Genomic DNA, 10900 nt, shown 5'->3' with positions numbered 1-10900 from the left:
CACACACACACACACACACACACACACACACACACACACACCTTGGTTAAAAATACAGTTTCCTGCTGGGTGCCCAGAGTTCAAGTCCCACGACCGGACCAAAAAAAAAAGTTACACACACACACACACACACACACACACACACACACACACACACACACACACACCTTGGTTAAAAATACAGTTTCCTGCTGGGTGCCCATGGCTCAGGTTTATAATCTGAGCTACTTAGACTGAGTTCTAAGGATCATGATTCAAAGCCAGCCTAAGTAGGAAAAATTGTGAGACTTTTATCTCCAATTAACCATCAAAAAAAGGCCAAAACTGGGGCTGGGAAGGTGGCTCAGTGGTAGAGTGCTTGCTTTGCATGCAAGAGGTCTGGGGTTCGATTCCTCAGCACCACATAAAGCAGAAAAAGCCGGAAGTGGCGGTGTAGCTCAAGTGGTAGAGTGCTAGCTTTGAGCTGAAGAGCTGAAGGACAGTGCCCAGGCCCAGAGTTCAGGCCCACAACCGACCAAAAAAAAAACCAAAAAAGCCAAAATTGAACTCCTGCTTCAAGTGGAGAACACTAGCCTTGAGCACAAAAGCTCAAGGATAGCGCCTAGGCCCTGAGTTCAAGCTCCAGAACTGGCACTGGTGCAGGCATGCATACATGTGTACACACATGCATACACACACACACACACACACACACACGCGCGCGCGCGCGCACACACACACACCTGCTTCAACAGCCAGTTGGCTTGAGTCCAAATTCTGGTTTCTCTAAGACTAACCTCTCCTGGACCCAATTTCCTCAAATTAAGAATAGCAGTAGTAACTTTTGCCTGAGATTTCTGGGGGAATAAGTTTAATAGCCATAATGCCTTAAAACAGTACTTATCATCATGGTAAACATTACTATATTTGTATAAAAACAACAACAAAGAGATGATCTGGCTATGTATTCCAGATGTATCTGACCTCAAACTTATGTTCTTCCTGCCTCAGTACTAGGATTATAGGTGTGTACAACAATGACCTGCTACTATATGGGCTCTTATTCCAGTTTCTTCTAGTATGGCAACTCAAGAATTGCTAAGATTTGACTGTGCATTCAGGGCTTACAGCAGTGTTTGCACTAAGCACAAGATTCAAGCAAGATTTCACTGAACCTGTAAATCTTTAGCAAGATAGATAATGTTACCATCATTTTATAGAGAGGAACCTCAAGGATTAATAAGCAAGAGTATCTTCCCAGAGCCACACTGTTACTAAATGGCAGAGGTAGGAACTGAACTACAATCTATCTGTCAGATTCCAATGTGTGGTCTTCTCATTAAGACCTGCCAATAAAATCCACTGGGTGGGCTGGGAAGGTGGCTCAGTGGTAGAGAGCTTGCCTTGCATTCAGGAGGCCCTTGGTTTGATTCCTCAGCACCACATAAGCAGAAAAAAAAAAAAAAAGCTGGGAGTGGCACTGTGGCTCAAGTGGTAGAGCGCTAGCCTTGAGCTGAAGAGCTGAGGGACAGCACCCAGGCCTAGAGTTCAGGCCCATGACTGGAACAACAACAACAAAAAATCCACTGGGCTCAGTCCTTTTCCTAAGAGCAGGATAATAAAACAAATTACATTCTAGGGTATGCAAACATTATTTACAGACTATTGTCAATAAAAACAGAATGGAAAAAAAAATCAAAACCTAAAGCCCAAAGCCAATACTTCAGTCATCACACAGAAAATTTTAAGCACTCCCTGTCATTTCAGTCCACAGTGAATTTTACTGGTTTGAGTTCTCCTTCGACTCTACTTGTACATAACTACGGCTGTGGGCCTAGGACATATGTCAGATGAAACAGCAGGACTATCTACAGAAAGCTGGCTTTTCAACAAGGCCAATAGGGCCTTAAGTTTCTGCCTCTAGAGTTCTAAAATTCAACCAAACAAAGAGAAAGGATGAAAAATTTAAGTTTTATAAAAAGCCTTTAATGATTCTCATTACATCAAGCTATCCCTGAAGGAATAGTTAAATGTTACAAGACATTGGAAAAATCTCAGGTGTTCCTTAGCAGATATATTCAGCTAGCTACCTGACTGATTAAACTCCCTCCAACAGAACAGAGGAGATTTCAGAGTTTTTGTTTGTTTTCCCCTTGGTACCGGGGTTTGAAATTGGTGCTTTGTCCTTGCTACTCAGGCACTCTATCACTTGAGTCATGACCCCCAGCACTAATAGAGGCGATTTCAAAGCATACCAATGCCAATGAGCTCTAGAAGATTGTCCACACAACACAACCATCTGCAGCAAGGTATTATCACAACCAATTCCCTGTCCCTCCGTGACCATCCAAGTTACCAACCAAAATCTTTTTGGGGGGCCAGTCCTGGGGACTGAACTCAGGGCCTGGGTACTGTCCCTGAGCTTCTTTTGTTCAAGAGTAGCACTTTACCAATTGAACCACAGCACCACTTCTGGCTTTTCCTTGTTCCAGGGCTTCATGCATGCTAGGCAAATACTCCACCACTAAGCCACATTCCAAAGTCCACCAACCAAAAGCGTGTGGTTCTCTGGGCCCAAACATTTTCCCAGTGTCCAATCCCTAACTTTAACAGGTTTAATATATAGCTAATCGATTTCACTTCTGCACAGTGTCATGTATATTCTTTATTTTGTCATGTATATTTATTTTCATTCTCTCTCCATTTCCCCTCTTCTTATTGAATTATTTTGAAGGCCACTTTAAAACCATCAACTAAACTACAGGTAAACAATATGAAATGAACTAGGGTGTGTGTGTGTGTGTGAGAAATGAACTAGTGTGTGTGTGTGTGTGTATCTCCCTCTTTTTTGCTGGTCCTGGGGCTTGAACTCAGGTCCTGGACACTGTCCTTGAGCATCGTTTGCTCTTGAGCAACTTCAGCCACAGTGCCACTTCTGGCTTTTTCTGTATATGTGGTACTGAGGAATTGAATGCAGGGCTTCATACATTCTAGGGAAATACTCTAACCACTAAACCACATTCCCAGCCAGGTGCTACTATTAAACACCTCAGTCATCAACTGTTATCAACATCAATACATCAACAACATCTACTGTTGTCTACAATTTTATCAAAATTGTCTCTTTCAGTTTGGTAGTCATTTAAACCTATTCCATCCAAGTAGTCATCTGATCTCTAAGTTCCAGACTCAGCTCTCTGGAATTTTCCATAATGATTAGAACACACTCACTGCTTTAGTAGCATGGCTGGAGGATTCTGAGAGAACAGCTTAAAAAGACATTTCATCGTAATAGCATTTTAATGGATCAAAGTAACCATCTGCTAAAAACAGATTCTTGAGCAAAAAGAAGCATTAGGGACAGTGGTTGGGCCCTGAGTTCAAGCCCAGGACCGGCAAAAAACAAAACAATAAAACAGATTTTTGAGCTGAGGATGTAGCTCAAGGGTGAGCGTAAACCAGCCCCACGTTTCATACTCAGTTCTACAAAACTAACAAAACATCAAACCCCTCTATTACATATCTATTTCCTCAAAAACTTCATATTCACCCTTCCCCAAAATTCACAAAAACTACAGTGATCAAGTGCTGGTTATCATACCATAATCCTACCTACTCTGGAGCCTGGGAGCAAGGTTTGGAGCCATCCTGAGCAGATAAGAAATCTAAAGTGGACAAGATGTAGAGCTCAAGTCACAAACAGAAAAGCAGGAGCAAGAACCCAAGGCCCCTAGCCAGGCTCCAGTGGCTCAGGCCTGTAATCCTAGCTACTCAGGAAAGATCTAAGGATCTCGGTTCAAAGCTAGCCCAGGGCAGGAAAGCCTGTAGATTCTTATCTCCAATTAACCACCAGAAAACTGGAAGTGGCTCTGTGGCTCAAGTGGTAGAGCGCTCACCTTGAGCTGAAGAGCCCAGAGTTCAAGCCCCATGATGGGGGAGGTGAGGGTGGGGAGATGGGGACACAAGGCCTTTAGTGTAAGTCCTAAAGATGACAAAGAGTCATCAGGAGTGGTCTCTTCTTCCTATGTGGTGAGCACTTTGGAACAATCAATGAGAACATAGTAAGATTCATCAGATGGAGACAATAGTCTTACTTCAACAAAAAGCTGTGGGCAACAGTAGGAACCAATGTTTTACCTTAAGCACTTTTAACCTTGTTAAGTATTAAATAAAGCTATATCTGTCCTCAATATTTAGTCACTGCTCCGCAGTTTCCCCATCTAAATATGGCATACTCTATTATATATGTAAGATTCAGATGTCCTAAAGTTCATCAGGATCCAAGACAAAGACCACTTGGTGAACTCTCCGACAGCTCCTTTGAACAATACTTTGCAAGGTGCACAGGAGGTTACAATGTACTTAGACATTCCAGGCTGAGGCTGGGAATGTGGCTTAGTGGTAAATACCATGAAGCCCTGGGTTCAGTTCCTCAGTATCACATAAACAGTAAAAGCTGGAAGTGGCGCTTTGGCTCAAGTGGTAGACTGCTAGTCTTGGGCAAAAGAAGCTCAGAGATAGTGCCTAAGTTCAAGCCCCAGGACTGGCAAAAAGATAGAGATAGATAAGAATACAGATACAGAGAGAGAGAGAGAGAGAGAGAAAGAATATGAATGAATTCTAGGCTGCAGTGAACTCAGCATCACCCCAAGTCTGACAGGTTGCATCTGTGCTTTTTTTTTTTTGTAATTCTCACAAAACCTAATGTGCTATACCCAACAAAATTGCTAACTTATCTACAAACTTCTAATATTTTTAAAGTTTGCCTGTTTTTTTGTTATTTTTTCTTTTGGTACTGGTTCTGGGGCTTGAAATCGGAGTCTGGGAACTATCTAAGCTTTTCATGATCCCCATATCTCAACCTCCTCAGTAGCTAGGATTATAGCTGTGAACTACCAGCACCTGGCTTAAGTTTGCCTCATTCAAAACATAAAGAGCTATATATAGCCCAATTTATGTAGCTCCTTGGTTCTACTGTGAGCTGACTGTGGAGTTATGTCAGAACCCAAGGACTACAGAGGGCGTTCCTCCTTGCCACCTTCCAAGGCTACTAAATCTTTTAAAAAAAAGAAAACAACAGAGGGCAAGCTTAGAATTTGGGGTGAGAGTGTAACTGTAGACTCTGTTCAAATACCAATGTTAAAGGCTGAGTACAAACCCAGGCAAGTTGTTAACATTTCTGCAGACCTGCTACCATGAAGTGTTATTTATAATCATTCAATGGATAAGACACCAAAAGGTCCTTTGGCACATAACTATTAAGTGCCTACTAGTACTAATATAATCTTTATCTCTACCAATAGAAACAGCATTGGTTATAAAAAGAACATAGCTCTAGCCAGGCACTGGTGGCTCACGCCTGTAATCCTAGCTACTCAGGAGGCTGAGATTTGAGGATCACGGTTCAAAGCCAGCCAGGGCAGGAAAGTCTATGAGACTCTGATCTCCAATAAAACACCAGAAAATTGGAAGTGGTGCTGTGGCTCAAGCAGTAGAACACTTGCCTTGAGCTGAAGAGCTAAGAGACAGCACCCACCAGAGTTCAAGCCCCATGACCTACAAAAAAAAAAAAAAAAGAATATAGCTCTAGGGTTGGGAAGGTAGCTTAGTGGTGGCAGAGTGCTTGCCTCCATGCATGAGGCCCTGGGTTTAATTCCTCAGTACTACCACCACGTAAACAGAAAAAGCTAGAAGTGGTGCTGTGGCTCAAATAGTAGAGCTCTACCCTTGAGCTGAAGAGCTGAGGGACAGCGCCTAGGCCCAGAGTTCAAACCCAATGACTGACAAAAAAAAAAAAAAAAGAGCATAGCTGTCTTCTTCCAATTCCAAGAGAAATATGCAATCTTATACTACAATGTTATTAACAGCTACTTTGTAGTCTTAAAGATTATTATTATTTTCGGTTTATGTGGTACTGAGAAATTGAACCCAGGGTTTTATGCATGCTAGGCACACTGTACCACTAAGCCATATTCCCAGCCCTTTTTTTTTTGGGGGGGGGGGCAGTTCTGGGGCTTGAACTCAGGGCCTGGGCTCTGTCCAAGCCTCAGTGTGCTCAAGGCCAGCGCTCTACCATTTGAGCCACCAGCGCTGTAGCTCAAGTGGTAGAGTGCTCACCTTGAGCTGAAGAGCTGAGGGACAGCACCCAGGCCCAGAGTTCAAGCCCCACAACCACCACCACCACCAACAAAGCACTAGAGCACTAGACTTGAGCACAAAAGAACAAGGACAGGGGCTGGGAAGGTAGCTCAGTGGTAGAGCGCTTGCCTTGCATGCATGAGGCATGCAGGAAAAAAAAGCCAGAAGTGGCACTGTGGCTTAAGTGGTAGAGCACTAGCTTTGAGCTGAAGAGCTCAGGGACAGCGCCCAGGCCCAGAGTTCAGGCCCTCAACTGGACCCCTCCTCCCCCCAAAAAAGAAAGAAAGAAAAAAGAACAAGGACAGCACTCAGGCTCTGAGTGCAAGCCCCAGGACCAGCACCAAAAAAAAACCAAAAAGGATTTGGGAGGTGGGAAAGAGGCAAAGAAGCAAGTGGTTTCCACATTTTTACTATAGACTTCAGTTAACTGTTCAAATCAAGCCCTCCTTAGACAAGCAGTCTGTTGTTTCCTTTGTGGCACGGAGAGCTGAGCTGAAATTGAATTTAATAATTACATTATGGGCACTGAAGTGGCACCTGAGCTATAATTCTGGCCTATTTATGGAACTATTCCAGGACAGTCACATGAAGAGCCCACATTCTGTAACCATCCCAAATAATTATTTCTATAGCTTTGAAACTGTCAAGCATAACACACACATACACAATTTGATTTATGAATATTTCCCCTGCAAAATACAGATCTACCTAAACTACTACCTTTATAATTTATGTATATTAAAAAAAATCACGGGGGGTGGGAGATGGGAAGGGATAGGAAGGGGAAACAAAGGAGGAGGCAACAATGCTTGATAAGAAATGTACTCATGGGCTGGGAAGTTGGCTCAGTGGTAGAGCGCTTGCCTTGCATGCATGAGGCCCTGGGTTCAATTCCTCAGCACCACATAAGCAAAGAGAAAAAAAGCCGGAAGTGGTAGAGCGCTAGCCTTGAGCTGAAGAGCTGAGGGACAGCACTCAGGCCCAGAGTTCAGGCCCCACAACCGGACCTCCCCCCCCCCCAAAAAAAGAAATGTACTCATTACCTTGCTCATGTAATTGTAACCCCTCTGTACGGTATTTTCACAATAAAAACTAAAAACATATCCACTCTGAAAACTACATTTCCATATGAGGTTTAAAAAAACAATGGAATGGAGGAGTTGAAAGTTTTGGTTTTAGTCGCTCTTCTTTTTCAGTGTAACTTCTGGCAAGGTGGCAGAGCTCTCTTGGCCTTGGTTCTTTCATTTGTAAAATGGAAGCTTTTGTCCCTTGTCTCCTTCAAAGGGTTGGGAGGCTCTAACAAGATGGAAAGCACTCTGAAAAACTCACAGGTAAAAGTGCTGGGGAGAAAACATTAACACAGGGGCCTTAAGCATTCCAGGCAAGTGCTCTACCATTAAGCAACACTCCCAAAATACTATTATTAAAAAACCCAGAAGGGCCCGGCTCCAGTGATCCACAACTGTAAACCTAGCTACTCAAGAGGCCGACATATAAGGATCCTGTTCAAAGCCAGCTAGGCAGGAAAGTCTGTAAGACTTTTATCTCCAACTACTCAGGGGAAAAAAAAAGACTGGAAGTAGAGCTGTCACTCCAGCAGTAGAGTGCCAGCCTTGGGCTTCTTTTTAAAAAGCTAATGGATAGTGTCAAAGCCCAGAGTTTAGGCTCTAGTACTAGAATAAACAAATAAGCCAACCAAGGAACAGATTAGAATGTTGCCATTCTTTTTTCCCTTACAACATCATAAACAAAATTTACATGTAGAACTATAGCTATTTTCAAATCTGTGATAGGATTTTAAAAAATACTGCCACAGCAGACTTAATGCTAAATATTTCCAAAATATGTGAAGATTAAAACATATAAGTTAGGCTAAGATCTGAGGATGGTGGTTCAAAGCCAGCCCAGGCAGGAAGTCTTTGAGACTCTTATCTTCAATTAACTACTCAGAAAAAGCTACAAGTAGCACTGGGTCTCTAGTGGTAGAAGGCTAGCCTTGAACACAAGAGGCTCCGGAACAGTGTCCAGGCCTTGAGTTCAATCCCCAGCACAGGCAAACAACAAAACAACGACAATCATGTGAATGAGACTCACACCTATAATCCTAGCTATACTGGAGGTGGAAATCTGAGGACAGCAGTTCAAAGCCCACCCATTTAAGAAAGTCCATGAGATAGATTCTTATCTCCAATTAACCACCAGAAAAAGATAGAAGCAGAGCTATGATCTGAAACCGCTGTATTAACCTTGGAGTTAAAATTTAAAATCTCAGCCGGGCGCCGGTGGCTCACGCCTATAATCCTGCTACTCAGGAGGCTGAGATCTGAGGATCGCGGTTCAAAGCCAGCCCGGGCAGGAGAGACCGTGAGACTCCTATCTCCAATAAACCACTAGAAAACTGGAAGTGGCGCTGTAGCTCAAGTGGTAGAGCGCTCGCCTTGAGCTGAAGAGCTGAGGGACAGCGCCCAGGCCCAGAGTTCAAGCCCCACAACCCCCCCCCAAAAAAATTTTAAATCTCTTTTGTTGTCTTTACAAAGTAATTTGGGCTGGGCACTGGTGGCCCAAGCCTATAATACTAGCTACTAGGAGGCTGAGATCAGAGGATCCTGGTTAAAATCCAGCCTCGGCAGGAAACTCCAGGACTGATCTACAATTAAGTACCCAGAGTTGGGGAATGGAGCTGTGATTCAAGGTGGTAGAAAGCTAGCGTTGAGGGGGGGAAAAAAAGTAAAGTGGACAGAGTGGGAAGCCACATCATATAGGCTAAAATCATAAAGGAAATACAACGCTATAGTTTACCACTGAGGTCATGCTAATGGTTTTGTTTTCATTTACTTTATTAAGACCACCCCAGGGCCTAGCTCTAGTGGCTCACGCTTATAACCTTAGCTACTCTGCAGGCTAAGATCTGAAGATCATGGTTCAAAGCCAACCTAATTAACCACCAGAAAACCTAAAGTGGCTCTGTGGCTCAACAGAGTAGATAAGAGTAAAGAAGCTCAGGGACCACCGGTGCTCAGGCCCTGAGTTCAAGCCCCATGACTGACCAAAAAAGACCCCCAAAAAAACTCCAAAAAACAAATACCAGCCCAAGCTAGCCCTAGCTAACTCAAGATCTTCTTGTGCTGGGATTACAGACATTCAATCACTCATGCCTGGCAACTCTTAACCAGTTAATGGAATATAAATTTGTCTTGGGCTGGGCTCTAGTGGCTAAGGCTGGTAATTCTAACTACTCAGGAGGCTAAGATCTGAGAATAGCAATTTAATGCCAGCCTGGGCAGGCAAGTCTGTGAGACTCTTCTCTCCAATTAACCACCAAAAAGCTGGAAGTGATGCTGTGCTCAAGTGGTAGAGCGCTCACCTTGAGCTGAAGAGCTGAGGGACAGCGCCCAGGCCCGTAGTTCAAGCCCCACTACCAACAAACTAAACAAATTTGTCTTGGCATATTTAAATTATTTTAAAATGAGCAAGCAGAAGAACTTCATCAGGACTTCGCCTCAAGTAGTACACAAGAATGTTTCTTGCTTCTTGCAGTGCTGGGGATCGTACCCCCAAGGGCTTTCAGACTGTCAGGTAAGTACTATTGTGGGAAATCTCCTGCCTCCTTGGAAGTAAAACACAAAATCAAGGAAGTACACCTACAGAAGCCTAGAACCAAAAAGAACCAATGACATTCCATTCTATATATGTCCAAGATAATACTCACTGAAAGCAGAAAATTTGTATTGTGAGAGAACAGCTACAACAGAGGAGGGGATCTATTTTGCCTCTGGAATGGATTTTCTTCCTTCCAATTCCATTCCTTCTTCTTGTACCTAAGATGTAAATGCAGGTGCAATGAACAAACAAAATCCAGGAAGTATGGTCAGATCCGGTATTTGAAAAGTTACAACTCAAGAGATTTTTTTTTTTTGAGAAGGAAAACAGCTAGAGAGCAGAATCTCCTTTCGTGAAAGGTTAAATATGAGGCAGAACAGCAGGCTGGTGTCCTGCATCACCTCACCCACAGCGACTTCACTAAGGGAAGACATGGAAGATCAAAGATTATATTGAACTTGAACACAAGACACATATTAAAATTTCCTGCACCAACAATCTAGGTCAAAACGGCTCTCAGGTCAGGATACATATTATTTTGAGGCTCTCTGCTGGTTTCGGAATACAAACATATTTCTAAATCATCTGCAAATATAGCCGTATACTATTAAGAACTAGTGGACACCGTGCCAGGGCCCTGACAAGCCATCTTGTTAAGCTACGAGGACAGTAAAATAGGCACCCACCCTTCTTCAAAGTCTGGCATAAATCTCTTTACCAACTCTCTCCACTCCCTGGTACTAGACAGGGAGCGAGTCCCACAGATGTAAACAGGGGAGCGCAGGCCCCACCCACTCTTTCCGGGGCGCGGGCAGTGAAAGAGGAGAGGCCCGGAGGGACAGGGGTGAGGGAGCATGGCAGAGGAGTCACATCAGGACAGCGAATGGAGGTCACGCAACGAAGGACAAAAGCCCCCGGAGGAGACCTAAGAGGAAGGGATGTGACACACAGGGCTACGGATGGGTACGGAGAGGCTGCGGGGAGGAAGAGAAGAGAGCGCGGGAGTGAAGAGTCAAGCAAGGAAAAACAGAGAGAGCGGGAGAGGAGCGGCAGGGGCGGAGCAGGGAGGAGGAGAGGGGAGGGCGGGAGAGAGGCCGTGGAGAGCGGAGGACGGGCACCAGGGGAGTTGGACAGACCCCCAGGGCGACGGGTACGGCTGCGGGAGGCGAGCCGCGGGGGTGGA

General features: G+C 44.2%; 1 protein-coding gene across 3 annotated transcripts in view; it reads right to left on the bottom strand.

The window, feature by feature from the left end:
* The window catches only part of Ammecr1l (AMMECR1-like), a 27412-nt gene that overhangs the window by 15262 nt on the left and 1250 nt on the right, over nt 1-10900 (bottom strand). For 2 of the 3 annotated variants that reach the window (XM_013028846.1, XM_013028848.1), the window contains exon 2: nt 9827-9935. The exons of the other annotated variant lie outside the window; for it this stretch is intronic. The gene's annotated coding sequence lies outside the window, so the exon portion shown is untranslated. The remainder of the gene's footprint in view (nt 1-9826; nt 9936-10900) is intronic. 3 annotated transcript variants of the gene reach the window in all.

The sequence above is a fragment of the Dipodomys ordii genome, unplaced genomic scaffold (genome assembly GCF_000151885.1).
Source record: "Dipodomys ordii isolate 6190 unplaced genomic scaffold, Dord_2.0 Scaffold114, whole genome shotgun sequence".
Lineage (NCBI taxonomy): Eukaryota > Metazoa > Chordata > Mammalia > Rodentia > Heteromyidae > Dipodomys > Dipodomys ordii.
The sequence above is the reverse complement of the archived record's forward strand: the minus strand, read 5'-3'. Positions and strand labels throughout refer to the sequence as shown.